Raw genomic sequence first — 17579 nt, 5'->3', positions numbered from 1 at the left:
TGAGCTTCCACAGCCCTCTGGGGTAGAGAATTCCAAAGATTCACAACCCTCTGAGTAAAGAAATGTCTCCTCATCTCTGTCCTAAGTGGCTTCCCCCTTATTTTGAAATTGTGTCTCCTGCTTCGAGACTCTCCAACCAGGGGAAACATCTTAGCTGCATCTAACCTGTCTATCCCTTTAAGTATTTTGTAGGTTTCAATGAGATCACCTTTCATTCTTCGAAACTGTGGAGAATACAGGCCCAGTTTGCCCCGTCTCTTTTCATAGGACAGTCCCGCCATCCTGGGAACAAGTCTGGTGAATCTTCGTTGCACTCCCTCTATGGCAATAATATCCTTCCGAAAGTAAGGGGACCAAAACTGCACACAGTACTCCAGGTGCAGTGCAACCAAGGTTCTATACAATTGAAGCAAGATTTCACCACTCCTGTACTCAAATCCTCTTGCAATAAAGACTAACATACCATTAGCCTTCTTAATTGCTTGCTGCACCTGCATGTTAGCTTTCAGTGACTTATTGACAAGGACACCCAGGTCCCTTTGTACATCTACACTTTCTAATCTCTTAACATTTATGAAATACTCTGCACATCTGTTCCTCCTACCAAAGTGGATAACCTCACATTTTTCCACATTATATTCCATCTGCTACGTTCTTGCCCACTCACTAGGTCTGTCCAAATCCCCATGAAGCCGCTTTGCATCTTCCTCACAACACACATCCCACCTAGTTTTCATAGAATCGTAGAAGGTTTACGGCACAGCAAGAGGCCACTTGGCCCATCGTGTCTGTGCTGGCTGATAAACAATCCACCTATGCACCTATTCTAATCCCACCTTCCAGCATTTGGTCCATAGCCCTGCAGATTACAGCACTTGAGGTGCATATCCAGACTCCTTTTGAATGAGTTGAGGGTTTCTGCCTCAACTACCCTTTCAAGCAGTGAATTCCAGACAATCACCATCCTCTGGGTGAAAAAGTTTTTCCTCATCTCCCCTCTAATTTTTCTACCAATCACTTTAAATCTATGCCTCCTCATCACTGACATCTCTGCTAATGTGAATAGACCCTTCACCTCCACTCTATCCAGGCCCCTCACAATTTTGTACATTTCAATCAGATCTCCCCTCAGCCTTCTCTGTTCCAAGAAGAACAACCCCAGCCTATCCAATCTTTCCTCATAGCTGCATTTTTCCAGTCCTGGCAACATCCTCATAAATCTCCTCCGTACCCTCTCTAGTGCAATTACATCCTTTCTGTAATGAGGTGACCAGAACTGCACACAGTACTCAAGTTGTGGCCTAACCAATAAGTTATACAGTTCCAGCATAACCTCCCTACTTTTATATTCTATACCTCGGCTAATAAAGGAAAGGATTCCATATGCCTTCTTAACCACCTTATAGACCTGTCCTGCTATCTTCATGGATCTGTGGACATTCACTCCAAGGTCCCTTATTTCCTCTACACTTCTCAGTATTTTCCCATTAATCATTATTCCTTTGCCTTGTTTGGCCTCCCCAAATGCATCACCTCACACTCTCCAAGTTGAATTCTATTTGCCACTTTTCTGCCCATCTGACCAGACGATTAATATCTTCCTGCAGCCTACAGCTATCCTCCTCGCTATCTACCACGTGGCCAATCTTTGTGTCGTCCGCAAACTTCTTGATCATACCCCCTACATTTACATCCAAATTGTTAATATATACCACAAAAAGCAGGGGACCCAGTACTGAGCCCTGCGGAACACCACTGGAAACAGCCCTCCAGTCGCTAAAACAGCCGTCAACAATTACCCTTTGTTTCCTGCCACTGAGCCAATTTTGTATCCACCTTGCTGCATTTCCCTGGATTCTGTGGGATTTTAACTTTTTAACCAGTCTGCCATGTGGGACCTTGTCAAAAGCCTTGCTAAAATCCATGTCGACCCCATCAACTGCACTACCCTCATCTATCTTCCTTTTACTTCTTCAAAAATTCGGTGTCGCCCAAGGACAGAAAACGGTGAGTCGTGGTCAATGGTTGATTTTCAGACTGGAGGATGGTAGACAGTGGTGTTCCCCAAGGGTCAGTGCTGGGACCACTGCTTTTTTTGCTATATATAAATGACTTAGATCTTGGAATACAGAATAGAATTTCAAAATTTGCCGATGATACCAAACTTGGAGGTGCGGCAAACAGTGAGGATGATATGTTCGTACAGATAGATTCTTGATAAGCAAGGGGGTGGAAGGTTATCGGGGATAGGTGGAAATGTGGAGTAATCAGATCAGTCATGAACGTATTGAATGGTGGAGCAGGCTTGAAGGGCCGAGTGGCCTACTCCTGCTCTTAATTCATATGTTTGTATGTAACCGCCTGCAACAGGACATAGATGGGCTAGCGGAGTGGACAGAGAGGTAGCGAATGGATTTTAAGTGTGATGTGATGCATTTTGGCAGAAGGGATAGGGTGAGACAATATATACTTAATGGTACAGTTCTAAAGAGTGTGCAGGAACAGAGGGACCTGGGGGTGCATGTACATTGATCTTTGTAGGTGACAGGACATATTGTGGTTCACAAAGGAGATTGAGGGAGATTTAATAGAGGTGTACAAGATTATGACAGGCTTAGATAAGTTAGAGAAGGAAAAACTGTTCCCATTAACTAATGGTACAAGGGCTAGAGGGACACAGATTGAAGGTTTTGGGGAAGAGATGCAGGGGGAATATGAGGAAGAACCCTCTTACACAGTGAGTGGTAATGACCTGGAACTCACTGCACACGAGGGTGGTGCAAGTGGAGACAATGAATGATTTCAAAAGGAAGCTGGATGGGCACTTGAGAAAAATAGACTTGCAGGGCTATAGGGATTGAGCCAGGGAGTGGGACTGACTGCATAGCTCTGTGGAGAGACGGCATGGGACTGATGGGCCGAATGGCCTCCTTCTGTGCCGTAAATGACTCTATTGGAAACTTTTTCACGCAGCGAGTGGTTAAGGTCTGGAATGTGCTGCCTGAGAACGTGGTGGAGGCAGGTTCAATTGAAACATTTAAAAGGGAATTAGACAGTTATATGAAAAGGAAGAATGTGCAGGGTTACGGGGAGAAGGCTGGGGAATGGAACTGAGTGAATTGCTCTTTCGGAGAACCAGTGTGGACACGATGGGCCGAATGGCCTACTGCACTGTAACAATTCTCTGAATCTGTGTCTCCCAAGCCCTTGTACCATTTGCTAATGGACAGAGTTTTTCCTTGTCTTACTGATTTAAGTCTGTCATAATCTTGTACACTTAAATGAAACTTGATATGGAGCATGATAAGGCAATTGTTTTTGGGAAGTCAGTGAATTTGCAGTTTACCCAGTCAGGTCATTATTGCATCCCCTTAACAAAACCTAATGTTTCCTGTCTGTTCGAGAAGTATTAACAGCATCAGGTGATAATCAGATAAAAAGCAAAATGTCAAAGTTACACAGACAATTTGCTCACGTTTCTTGTCAAAGATTAAAAACCCTGCTAAATGATGCAGATGTGATTGATGAGTATACAAGTATAATCTTTCTTTTGGGCCTCCTTATCTCGAGAGACAATGGATACGCGCCTGGAGGTGGTCAGTGGTTTGTGAAGCAGCGCCTGGAGTGGCTATAAAGGCCAATTCTGGAGTGACAGGCTCTTCCACAGGTGCTGCAGAGAAATTTGTTTGTTGGGGCTGTTGCACAGTTGGCTCTCCCCTTGCGCCTCTGTCTTTTTTCCTGCCAACTACTAAGTCTCTTCGACTCGCCACAATTTAGCCCTGTCTTTATGGCTGCCCGCCAGCTCTGGCGAATGCTGGCAACTGACTCCCACGACTTGTGATCAATGTCACACGATTTCATGTCGCGTTTGCAGACGTCTTTATAACGGAGACATGGACGGCCGGTGGGTCTGATACCAGTGGCGAGCTCGCTGTACAATGTGTCTTTGGGGATCCTGCCATCTTCCATGCGGCTCACATGGCCAAGCCATCTCAAGCGCCGCTGACTCAGTAGTGTGTATAAGCTGGGGATGTTGGCCGCTTCAAGGACTTCTGTGTTGGAGATATAGTCCTGCCACCTGATGCCAAGTATTCTCCGAAGGCAGCGAAGATGGAATGAATTGAGACGTCGCTCTTGGCTGGCATACGTTGTCCAGGCCTCAAGTATAATAGAGATTAGTAAAATCTGTAAAGGGTATTGAAGGATGCTGTCATTTCCTATTGTCAGCCTTCATTGGCATGTGACTTTAACGAGGTAGTTACCATTGATTTAAAAGGTATGGGACAAAGACAAGAATATTTTCATTCTACATTTTATAGCCCTAGCAACTAGATTTAGTCTTTCTACAATAATATCAAGGACAAAGGGTGATAATAGATAAAAATCATGGAGAAATGGATAGGGAGTGGACTTGGGGAACCAGCTAAGTTTCTGACTGATAATGGAGGGGAATTTGCCAATGACGAGTTCAGAGATATGTGCAAAAACATGAACATTATGGTTATGATTACTGCAGCTGAAAGTCCTTTCAGCAATGGGCTCTGTGAAAGGAATCACAGTGACTGATGAAATACTGCATAAAATCTTAGCTGACCAACCAAACTGCAAGTTGACAACTGCCCTGGCATGGGTGGATTGATGAGGAAACACTTGTAGACACAAAGGGTGGTAGAAGTTTGGAACAAACAGCAACTGATCACTGACCCAAAACGTTAACTCTGCTTCTCTTTCCACAGATGCTGCCAGACCTGCTGAGTGGTTCCAGCATTTCTTGTTTTTATTTCAGATTTCCAGCATCCGCAGTATTTTGCTTTTATTTTAGCAATTGATGCTGGATCAATTGTAAATTTTAAATCTGGGATTGATAGATTTTTGTTCTCCAAAGGTGTTAAGGGATATCGGGATATGGAGTTAGGTCCATGATCTCACTGAATGGCGGAACTGGCCCAAGGGGCTGAATGGCCTCCTCCTGTCCCTGTGTAACAGGCTCGAGGGGCTGGATGGACCCCTCCTGTTCCTGTGTAACAGGATCGAGGGGCTGAATGGCCTCCTCCTGTCCCTGTGTAACAGGCTCGAGGGGCTGGATGGACCCCTCCTGTTCCTGTGTAACAGGATTGAGGGGCTGAATGCCCTCCTCCTGTTCCTGTGTAACAGGCTCGAGGGGCTGGATAGACCCCTCCTGTTCCTGTGTAACAGGATTGAGGGGCTGAATGGCCTCTTCCTGTCCCTGTGTAACAGACTCGAGGGGCTGAATGCCCTCCTCCTGTTCCTGTGTAACAGGATTGAGGGGCTGAATGGCCTCCTCCTGTTCCTGTGTAACAGGATTGAGGGGCTGAATGGCCTCCTCCTGTTCCTGTGTAACAGGATCGAGGGGCTGAATGGCCTCCTCTGTCCCTGTGTAACAGGATCGAGGGGCTGAATGGCCTCCTTCTGTTCCTGTGTAACAGGATTGAGGGGCTGAATGGCATCCTCCTGCTCCTGTGTAACAGGATTGAGGGGCTGAATGGCCTCCTCCTGTTCCTGTGTAACAGGATCGAGGGGCTGAATGGCCTCCTCTGTCCCTGTGTAACAGGATCGAGGGGCTGAATGGCCTCCTTCTGTTCCTGTGTAACAGGATCGAGGGGCTGAATGGCCTCCTCCTGTCCCTGTGTAACAGGATCGAGGGGCTGAATGGCCTTCTCCTGTTCCATGTGTTCCCACACGTCTCTTTCTGGGCTCTTGCTGTCCAACATTTTCTGTATTTCACAAAGCATTTAATTTGCTGCAAAGCATTTACGATCATTTAGGAAGATGCTCTGACAGTGCAAGTTCTTTTCTTCTTTAATGGTTAAACTGGGAAAAGATCGTTTTCAGACTAACATCAGGGATATCTTTACTGATGGAATAGACTAGAGTAGTAGGGACGAAAACATTCTTCATCAAGGTGTGCAGGAGGCCATTTAGCCCCTCGAACCTGTTACACAGGAACAGGAGGAGGCCATTTAGCCCCTCGAACCTGTTACACAGGAACAGGAGGAGGCCATTCGGCCCCTCGATCCTGCTCTGCTAATCAATAAGATCATGGCTCACTGGCAGTGCCTGGAACACGCACAGTGCTCCAGCTGGAGCTGGTCGGAGGCGGTCGTGTCGGATCTGCAGTGGGTGAGAAACTGCTGAGTGCAGGAGAGAAATGGAGCCAGAGGGTGGGCAGGGAGTCTTCATAAACACCCGGTGTCGACCTCAATCACCCACAATAAGAATAAAAGCAAAACACTGCAGATGCTGGAAATCTGAAATAAAACAAGAAATGCTGGAAATACTCAGCAGGTCTGGCAGCATCAGTGGTGAGAGAAGCAGAGTTAATATTTCAGGTCAGTGACCCTTCATGTTCTGATGAAATGTTTACCACTCGCTGTGTAAAAAAGTTCTTCCTCACATTCCGTCTGCATCTCTTGCCCAAAACCTTCAATCTTTGTCCCCTAGTCTTTGCACCATCAGTTCATGGGAACAGTTTTTCTTTGTCTAACTTATCTAAACCTGTTATAATCTTGTACACATCTATCAAATCTCCCCTCAATCTCCTCTGCCCCAAGGAGAACAAGTCCAGCTTTTCCAACCTAACCTTATAACTAAAATCCTCCATCCCTGGAACCATTCTGGTAAATCTCCTCTGTACCCTCTCAAGGAGCCTCACATCCTTCCTAAAGTGTGCTGACCAGAACTGGACACAATACTCCAGTTGGGGCCTAACCAGAGCTTTATAAAGGTTCAGGATAACCTACCTGCTTTTGTACTCAATGTCTCTATTTATGGAGCCCAAGGTCCCATATGCTTCACCAATATGTCCATTCTCTCAATATGTCCTGCCACCTTCCTGCCACCTGCCACAGGTGGATGAGGGTAAAGCAGTGGATGTGGTGTATATGGATTTCAGTAAGGCGTTTGATAAGGTTCCCCACGGTAGGCTATTGCAGAAAATAAGCAAGTATGGGGTTGAAGGTGATTTAGAGCTTTGGATCAGAAATTGGCTAGCTGAAAGAAGACAGAGGGTGGTGGTTGATGGCAAATGTTCATCCTGGAGTTTAGTTACTAGTGGTGTACCGCAAGGATCTGTTTTGGGGCCACTGCTGTTTGTCATTTTCATAAATGACCTGGAAGAGGGTGTAGAAGGGTGGGTTAGTAAATTTGCAGATGACACTAAGGTCGGTGGAGTTGTGGATAGTGCCGAAGGATGTTGTCGGGTACAGAGAGACATAGATAGGCTGCAGAGCTGGGCTGAGAGATGGCAAATGGAGTTTAATGCGGAAAAGTGTGAGGTGATTCACTTTGGAAGGAGTAACAGGAATGCAGAGTACTGGGCTAATGGGAGGATTCTTGGTAGTGTAGATGAACAGAGAGATCTTGGTGTCCAGGTGCATAAATCCCTGAAGGTTGCTAACCAGGTTAATAGGGCTGTTAAGAAGGCATATGGTGTGTTAGCTTTTATTAGTAGGGGGGTCGAGTTTCGGAGCCACGAGGTCATGCTGCAGCTGTACAAAACTCTGGTGAGACCGCACCTGGAGTATTGCGTGCAGTTCTGGTCACCGCATTATAGGAAGGATGTGGAAGCTATGGAAAGGGTGCAGAGGAGATTTACTAGGATGTTGCCTGGTATGGAGGGAAGGTCTTACGAGGAAAGGCTGAGGGACTTGAGGTTGTTTTCGTTGGAGAGAAGGAGGAGGAGAGGTGACTTAATAGAGACATATAAGATAATCAGAGGGTTAGATAGGGTGGATAGTGAGTGTCTTTTTCCTCGGATGGTGATGGCAAACACGAGGGGACATAGCTTTAAGTTGAGGGGTGATAGATATAGGACAGATGTGAGAGGTAGTTTCTTTACTCAGAGAGTAGTAAGGGCGTGGAACGCCCTGCCTGCAGCAGTAGTAGATTCGCCAACTTTAAGGGCATTTAAGTGGACATTGGATAGACACATGGATGAAAATGGAATAGTGTAGGTCAGATGGTTTCACAGGTCGGCGCAACATTGAGGGCCGAAGGGCCTGTACTGCGCTGTAATGTTCTAATTCTAATTCTAATTCTTCAAAGATCGATGCACATGCACCCCCAGGTCCCTCTGTTCCTGAACATTCTTTAGAACAGAGCCATTAAGTCGATATTGTCTCACCCTATCCCTTCTACCAAAATCCATCACCTCACACTTGTCAGTATTAAACTCCATCTGCCACCTGTCTGCCCATTCTGCTAGCCTATCTATGTCCTGTTGCAGGCAATTCATATCATCCTCACTGTTTGCCGCACCTCCAAGTTTGGTATCATCGGCACATTGTGAGATTCTACTGTATATTCCAAGATCCAAGTCATTTATATATATCAAAAAAAGCAGTGGTCCCAGCACTGACCCTTGGGGAACACCACTGTCTACCATCCTCCAGTCTGAAAATAAAACCATTTACTACAACTCACAGGTGATACTCACAGAACTGAGTTGAGAAACACAGCCAGTTTGTATTGAGGTTAGGGTTGGATGCTGAACTCAAACCCTGGCCTCCTGTGTGGGAGTTAGAGTGTAGCTGGAGGAGAAGCTGCTGAGTTTAACTTCAGAGCCCAGTCAGGCCCAACAATTTCCAATGTCAAGGGAGGTGGATTCCAGGGAAGATGATGTTGCTAAACAGACACCAACCACTCAGTGATGTCACTGCTGGGCATCTGGACACTGGCAAGTACAGTTATTGTTTGAGCAGATTTGCATGCAGTGTCAAGTATCACATTGAAATATAGTTACGATCAGTTTTCATATTTAAATAAAATTTTTGAAATTGAATTCCAGCAGTTCTTGTCTAATAGAAAGGACCTTGGTGTGCGTCCAGTTGGATTTCAGAGTTTCAGTCCCAAACAATTCACCCAGATCCAAACCGACACAGAGAAATTAATTCAAATGCACTGCGAATCCTGATGTAGTTGTCACTTGTGTTAATTGTCCCTTTTATTTTTAGACATTTGATGTTCTAATGTCTAATCTATACAAATCTGCAGGAACCCGAGCTCTCACATCATAATCCTAAAATCCCAGGCTCGGCTGCAGCCTTTGCAAAGCTGTAGTTATTTCCTGTCCGTTACCAAAACCAGCAAATGCTGCAAATACGCAACAGGTCAGAGAATCAGAGTGCGATACACAGAAGGAGGCTATTCGGCCTATCCTGCCTGTGCTGTCTCTTTGAAAGAGTGAATCCCACTCTTTTCTTTTCCCTTCAGATATTTATCCAATTGAATATGATCACTGAATCTGCTTCCACCATCCTTTCAGGCAGTGTACACCAGATCACAAGTCAGTGTGTAAATGTTATTTTCCCACTGTTAGCAGAGAATTGATTTGTTGCCTGTTCCGGATCCCTTCACCAGGATTGACCAACACTGACTTTGTAGTTTCCAGGACAGCCTTATCCAGGGAAAGGTCACAAGGGGACAGCAGCAGCAAGTGGGAACTGGGATCAGAGTTAGGGAAGGTGGACAAAGGCAGGGCAAGGTTTGAGGAAGTCAGTGAAGAGGGGAAAGCTCTCAATAGAGAGAGAGACCCTTTTAATATGCAAACCGAGGTCCCACACATCTCCCCACAACCTCAAAGACCTTGTCAACAGCTGGCCAGAATTTAACAATAACAACTTGCAATTATATAGTACCTTTACCGTAGTAAGGCCCTTCACAAGGGCATTATCAAACAAAACACGGCACCCAGCCACATAAGGAGATATTCGGTCAGGTGACCAAAAGCTTGGTCAAAGAGGCATGTTTTAAGGAGTGTCTTAAAGGAGGAAAGCAAGGTGGAGGTGTGGAATTTGTAGGGAGGGCATTCTGGAGCTTGGGACCTAGGCAAAGATGACATCCCCACCAATGGTGATGTAGTTAAAATTGAGGTGCTCAAGAGGCAGCAATTATAGGAACGTCGGGATCTTGGAGGGTTGTGGGGCCTTTCTAAAATGCCTCTTTACTTTTAGGGATTTATGTATCTGCACCCCCGAGCTCTCTTTTCTCACCCACCCTATCCAGTGTCTTATTTTGCAAATTGTATGTAGCCTCATTCTTCCAGCAACAAGTATCATCTCACACTCTACTATATTGAAGAGTGAGAAGACAAAACAGCCCGCTTAGAAAGAACCCCATCCACCATCTTAATCAAAACCCCATCCACCATCTTAAACATTCACCCCATTAACCATCTTAAACATTCACCCATCCACCATCTTAAACATTCACCCCATCCACCACCTTAATAAGCACCACATCCACCATCTTAAACATTCACCCCATCCACCATCTTAAACATTCACCCATTCCACCATCTTAAACATTCACCCCATCCACAATCTTAAACATTCACCAATCCACCATCTTAAACATTCAACCCATCCACCACCTTAATCAGCACACATCCACCATCTTAAAGTTTCACACCTTCCACCATCTTAAACATTCACCCCATCCACCATCTTAAACATTCACCCACTCCACCATCTTAAACATTCACCCCATCCACCACCTTAATCAGCACCACATCCACCATCTTAAACATTCACCCCATCCACCATCTTAAACATTCACCCATTCCACCATCTTAAACATTCACCCCATCCACCATCTTAAACATGCACCACATCCACCATCTTAAACATTCACCCCATCCAAGATCTTAATCAGCACCCATCCACCATCTTAAACATTCAACCCATCCAACACCTTAATCAGCACGCATCCACCATCTTAAAGATTCACACCTTCCACCATCTTAAACATTCACCCCAACCACCACCTTAAACATTCACCCCATCCACCATCTTAAACATTCACTCCATCCACCATCTTAAACATTCACCCCAACCACCACCTGAAACATTCACCCCATCCACCTCCTTAAACATTCACCCCATCTACCACCTTAAACATTCACCCCATCCACCACCTTAAACATTCAGCCCATCCACCATCTGAAACAATCACCCCATCCACCATGTTAAAAAGTCACCCCATCCACCATCTTAAACATTCACCCCATCCACCATCTTAAACATTCACCCCATCCACCATGTTAAAAAGTCACCCCATCCACCATCTTAAACATTCACCCCAACCACCACCTGAAACATTCACCCCATCCACCTCCTTAAACATTCACCCCATCCACCATCTGAAACAATCACCCCATCCACCACCTTAAACATTCACCCAATCCACCATCTTAAACATTCACTCCAACCACCACCTTAAACATTCACCCCATCCACCATCATAAACATTAACTCCCTCCACATTCTTAAACATTCACCCCATCCACCATATTAAAAATTCACCCCATCCACCTTCTTAAGCATTCACCCCATCCACGACGTTAAACATTCACCCCATCCACCTCCTTAAACATTCACCCCATCCACCTCCTTAAACATTCACCCCATCCACCACCTTAAGCATTCACCCCAACCACCACCTTAAACATTCACCCCATCCACCATCTTAAACATTCACCCCATCCACCATCTTAAAAATTCACCCCATCCACCATCTTAAACATTTACCCCATCCACCATCTTAAACATTCACCCCATCCACCATCTTAAATATTCACCCATCCACCATCTTAAACATTCACCCCATCCACCACCTTAAACATTCACCCCATCCACCATCTTAAACATGCACCTCATCCACCATCTTAAACATTCACCCCAACTACCACCGTAAACATTCACCCCATCCACCATCTTAAACATTCACCTCATCCACCATCTTAAATATTCACCCATCCTCCACATTAAACATTCACCCCATCCACCATCTTAAACATTCACCCCATCCACCATCTTAAACATGCACAGCATCCACCATCTTAAACATTCAACCCATCCACCACATTAAAAATTCAACCCATCCACAAACTTAAACATTTACCTCATCCACCATCTTAAACATTCACTCCCTCCACCTTCTTAAACATTCACCCCATCCACCACCTTAAACATTCACCCTATCCACCATCTAAAACATTCACCCCAACCACCAGCTTAAACATTCATCCCATCCACCACCCTAAACATTCACCCCATCCACCATCTTAAACATTCACCCCAACCACTAGCTTAAACATTCATCCCATCCACCACCCTAAACATTCACCCCATCCACCATCTTAAACATTCACCCCAACCACCAGCTTAAACATTCATCCCATCCACCACCCTAAACATTCACCCCATCCACCATCTTAAACATTCAACCCATCCACCACATTAAAAATTCAACCCATCCACCATCTTAAACATTCACCCCATCCACCATCTTAAACATTCATCCCATCCACCACCCTAAACATTCACCCCATCCACCATCTTAAACATTCACCCCAACCACCAGCTTAAACATTCATCCCATCCACCACCCTAAACATTCACCCCATGCACCATCTTGAACATGCACCCCATCCACCATCTTAAACATTCAACCCATCCACCACATTAAAAATTCAACCCACCCACCACCTTAAACATTCACCCCAACCACCAGCTTAAACATTCATCCCATCCACCACCCTAAACATTCACCCCATCCACCATCATAAACATTCACCCCAACCACCAGCTTAAACATTCACCCCAACCACAAGCTTAAAAATTCACCCCATCCACCATCTTAAACATTCACCCCATCCACCATCTTAAACATTCACCCCAACCACCATCTTAAACATTCACCCCAACCACCACCTTAAACATTCACTCCATCCACCATCTTAAACATGCACCCCATCCACCATCTTAAATATTAACCCTTCCACTGTCTTAAACATACACCCCATCCACCACTTTAATTAGCACCCCATCCATCACGTTAAACATTCAACCCATCCACCATCGTAAACATTCACCCCATCCACCATCTTAAACATTCACCCCATCCAGCACCTTAAACATTCAACCCATCCACCACCTTAAACATTCATCCCATCCATCATCTTAAACACGCACCCCATTCACCACCTTAAATATTCACTCAATCCACCATCTTAAACATTCATCCCATCTACCATTTTAAACATTCACCCCATCCACCATCTTAAACATGCACCCCATCCAACACCTTAAATATTCACCCCATCCACCATCTTAAACATTCATCCCATCCACCATCTTAAACATTCACCCCATCCATCACCTTAAACATTCACCCCATCCACCATCTTAAACATTCAACCCATCCACCATCTTAAACATGCACCCCATCCACCATCTTAAACATTCACCCCATCCACCATCTTAAACATTCAACCCATCCACCATCTTAAACATGCACCCCATCCACCACCTTAAATATTCACCCCATCCACCATCTTAAACATTCATCCCATCTACCATCTTAAACATTCATCCCATCCACCATCTTAAACATTCACCCCATCCATCACCTTAAACATTCACCCCATCCACCATCTTAAACATTCAACCCATCCACCATCTTAAACATTCACCCCATCCACCACCTTAAACATTCACCCCATCCACCATCTTAAACATTCAACCCATCCAACATCTAAAACATTCACCCCATCCACCACCATAACAATTCAACCCATCCAACATATTAAACATTCACTCCGTTCACCTCCTTAAACATTCACCCCATCCACCATCTTAAACATTCACTCCATCCACCATCTTAAACATTCACCCCAACCACCACCTGAAACATTCATCCCATCCACCATGTTAAAAAGTCACCCCATCCACCATCTTAAACATTCACCCCATCCACCATCTTAAACATTCACCCCATCCACCATGTTAAAAAGTCACCCCATCCACCATCTTAAACATTCACCCCAACCACCACCTGAAACATTCACCCCATCCACCTCCTTAAACATTCCTCCCATCCACCATCTGAAACAATCACCCCTTCCACCACCTTAAACATTCACCCCATCCACCATCTTAAACATTCACTCCATCCACCACCTTAAACATTCACCCCATCCACCTCCTTAAACATTCACCCCATCCACCATCTTAAACATTCACTCCAACCACCACCTTAAACATTCACCCCATCCACCATCATAAACATTAACTCCCTCCACATTCTTAAACATTCACCCCATCCACCATCTTAAACATTCAACCCATCTACCATCTTAAACATTCATCCCATCCACCATCTTAAACATTCACCCCATCCATCACCTTAAACATTCACCCCATCCACCATCTTAAACATTCAACCCATCCACCATCTTAAACATTCACCCCATCCACCACCTTAAACATTCACCCCATCCACCATCTTAAACATTCAACCCATCCAACATCTAAAACATTCACCCCATCCACCACCATAAAAATTCAACCCATCCAACATATTAAACATTCACTCCGTTCACCTCCTTAAACATTCACCCCATCCACCATCTTAAACATTCACTCCATCCACCATCTTAAACATTCACCCCAACCACCACCTGAAACATTCACCCCATCCACCATGTTAAAAAGTCACCCCATCCACCATCTTAAACATTCACCCTAACCACCACCTGAAACATTCACCCCATCCACCTCCTTAAACATTCCTCCCATCCACCATCTGAAACAATCACCCCTTCCACCACCTTAAACATTCACCCCATCCACCATCTTAAACATTCACTCCATCCACCACCTTAAACATTCACCCCATCCACCTCCTTAAACATTCACCCCATCCACCATCATAAACATTAACTCCCTCCACATTCTTAAACATTCACCCCATCCACCATATTAAAAATTCACCCCATCCACCTTCTTAAGCATTCACCCCATCCACGACGTTAAACATTCACCCCATCCACCTCCTTAAACATTCACCCCATCCACCTCCTTAAACATTCACCCCATCCACCACCTTAAGCATTCACCCCAACCACCACCTTAAACATTCACCCCATCCACCATCTTAAACATTCACCCCATCCACCATCTTAAAAATTCACCCCATCCACCATCTTAAACATTCACCCCATCCACCATCTTAAACATTCACCCCATCCACCATCTTAAATATTCACCCATCCACCATCTTAAACATTCACCCCATCCACCACCTTAAACATTCACCCCATCCACCATCTTAAACATGCACCTCATCCACCATCTTAAACATTCACCCCAACTACCACCGTAAACATTCACCCCATCCACCATCTTAAACATTCACCCCGTCCACCATCTTAAACATGCAACTCATCCACCATCTTAAATATTCACCCATCCACCACATTAAACATTCACCCCATCCACCATCTTAAACATTCACCCCATCCACCATCTTAAACATGCACAGCATCCACCATCTTAAACATTCAACCCATCCACCACATTAAAAATTCAACCCATCCACAACCTTAAACATTTACCTCATCCACCATCTTAAACATTCACTCCCTCCACCTTCTTAAACATTCACCCCATCCACCACCTTAAACATTCACCCCATCCACCATCTTAAACATTCATCCCATCCACCATCTTAAACATTCACCCCATCCATCACCTTAAACATTCACCCCATCCACCATCTTAAACATTCAACCCATCCACCATCTTAATCATTCACCCCATCCACCACCTTAAACATTCACCCCATCCACCATCTTAAACATTCAACCCATCCAACATCTAAAACATTCACCCCATCCACCACCATAAAAATTCAACCCATCCAACATATTAAACATTCACCCCATCCACCATCTTAAAAATTCACCCCATCCACCATCTTAAACATTCACCCCATCCACCATCTTAAACATTCACCCCATCCACCATCTTAAATATTCACCCATCCACCATCTTAAACATTCACCCCATCCACCACCTTAAACATTCACCCCATCCACCATCTTAAACATGCACCTCATCCACCATCTTAAACATTCACCCCAACTACCACCGTAAACATTCACCCCATCCACCATCTTAAACATTCACCCCGTCCACCATCTTAAACATGCAACTCATCCACCATCTTAAATATTCACCCATCCACCACATTAAACATTCACCCCATCCACCATCTTAAACATTCACCCCATCCACCATCTTAAACATGCACAGCATCCACCATCTTAAACATTCAACCCATCCACCACATTAAAAATTCAACCCATCCACAACCTTAAACATTTACCTCATCCACCATCTTAAACATTCACTCCCTCCACCTTCTTAAACATTCACCCCATCCACCACCTTAAACATTCACCCCATCCACCATCTTAAACATTCACCCCAACCACCAGCTTAAACATTCATCCCATCCACCACCCTAAACATTCACCCCATCCACCATCTTAAACATTCACCCCAACCACAACCTTAAACATTTACCTCATCCACCATCTTAAACATTCACTCCCTCCACCTTCTTAAACATTCACCCCATCCACCACCCGAAACATTCACCCCATCCACCACCTTAAACATTCACCCCAACCACCAGCTTAAACATTCATCCCATCCACCACCCTAAACATTCACCCCATGCACCATCTTGAACATGCACCCCATCCACCATCTTAAACATTCAACCCATCCACCACATTAAAAATTCAACCCATCCACCACCTTAAACATTCACCCCATCCACCACCTTAATACATTCACCCCAACCACGAGCTTAAACATTCATCCCATCCACCACCCTAAACATTCACCCCATCCACCATCTTAAACATTCATCCCATCCACCACCCTAAAAATTCACCCCATCCACCACCTTAAACATTCACCCCAACCACCAGCTTAAACATTCATCCCATCCACCACCCTAAACATTCACCGCATCCACCATCTTAAACATTCATCCCATACACCACTCGAAATATTCACCCCATCCACCACCTTAAACATTCACCCCAACCACCAGCTTAAACATTCATCCCATCCACCACCCTAAACATTCACCCCATCCACCATCTTAAACATTCACCCCATCCACCATCTTAAACATTCACCCCATCCACCATCTTAAACATTCATCCCATCCACCACCCTAAACATTCACCCCATCCACCATCTTAAACATTCACCCCATCCACCATCTTAAACATTCAACCCATCCACCACATTTAAAATTCAACCCATCCACCACCTTAAACATTCACCCCAAACACCAGCTTAAACATTCATCCCATCCACCACCCTAAACATTCACCCCATGCACCATCTTAAACATTCACCCCAACCACCAGCTTAAACATTCACCCCAACCACCAGCTTAAACATTCACCCCATCCACCACCCTAAACATTCACCCCATCCACCATCTTAAACATTCACCCCATCCACCATCTTAAACATTCACCCCAACCACCAGCTTAAACATTCACCCATCCACCATCTTAAACATTCACCCCATCCACCACCCTAAACATTCACCCCATCCACCATCTTAAGCATTCACCCCATCCACCATCTTAAACATTCACCCCATCCACCATCTTAAACATTCACCCCATCCACCACCCTAAACATTCACCCCATCCACCATCTTAAACATTCACCCCATCCACCACCTTA

The sequence above is a fragment of the Heterodontus francisci genome, chromosome 3, assembly GCF_036365525.1.
Source record: "Heterodontus francisci isolate sHetFra1 chromosome 3, sHetFra1.hap1, whole genome shotgun sequence".
Lineage (NCBI taxonomy): Eukaryota > Metazoa > Chordata > Chondrichthyes > Heterodontiformes > Heterodontidae > Heterodontus > Heterodontus francisci.
Note: the sequence above shows the minus strand (reverse complement) of the source record.